Genomic DNA, 1,138 nt, shown 5'->3' on the forward strand with positions numbered 1-1,138 from the left:
GCATATTATCCTCACAGATCCCTGGAAACAGTAGGTGCGGGACACTATGAGGGGCCACACAGGGCCAAGGTCATCAGGAGGCAGAGGGAACAAGGGAGAAATGTGGACAAGAGCCTCTATCATGGTTTTCACAAGCTTGGAGGTGGCAAGTGAGAGTAATTGCAGTGAGCTCTGGGACACAGGGCCTGACCCTAGCTGTCTAGTGCCTGTCCTTGCATATGAGAGCCTAGAGAAGAAGTGGTTGAGGGTACGGGCTCTGGATTCACAGGTCAGTCATTTGCTAGAATTTGCCAGCTCTAGGAAGGGCAATCCCTCCAGAGTCAACAAGGCTCAAGGTGTCAAAGCATCAAAAGTACAAAATAAGCCCGGCCAGCGGCATGGCTCAGTGGTTGAGCATCTATCTGTGATCCAAGCGGTCAAGGTTCGATTCCCAGTCAGGGCACATGCCTGGGTTGCAGGCTGGATCCCCAGTGTGGGGCATGTAGGAGGCAGCTGGTCAATGATTCTCTCTCATCACTGATGTTTCTATCTCTCTCTCCCTCTTCCTTCCTTTTTGAAATCAATAAAAATATATTAAAACAAAACAAAACAAAATAAGAGCCCTAGTCAATATGGCTCAGTAAATAGAGCATCAGCCTGCAGACTGAAGGATACCAGGTTCGATTCCAGTCAAGGGAACATGCCAGGGTTGCAGGCTGGATCCCCAGTGTGGGGCATGTAGGAGGCAGCTGGTCAATGATTCTCTCTCATCACTGATGTTTCTATCTCTCTCTCCCTCTTCCTTCCTTTTTGAAATCAATAAAAATATATTTTAAAAAATACAAAATAAGAGACATGGTTAATACTCTTACTACTGCAGAACTGACCAGCTGGGTGAGAAATGGCTTCTGCAACATTCTGAAAGGCAAGGAAATGGAAAGCCACACGAGTGGGTCCAAGACAGTAAAGGGAATCAGAGAGGTGCAGCCACTGTGGAGAATAGTATGGAATTTCCTCAAAAAACTAAAAATGGAACTTCCATTTGACCCAGTGATTCCACTTCCAGGAATATATCCCAGGAAACTAGAAACACCAATCAGAAAGGATATATGCACCCCTATGTTCATAGCAGCACAATTTACAATAGCTAAGATTTGGA

This window comes from Myotis davidii, unplaced genomic scaffold (assembly GCF_000327345.1).
Source record: "Myotis davidii unplaced genomic scaffold, ASM32734v1 scaffold204, whole genome shotgun sequence".
Taxonomy (NCBI): domain Eukaryota; kingdom Metazoa; phylum Chordata; class Mammalia; order Chiroptera; family Vespertilionidae; genus Myotis; species Myotis davidii.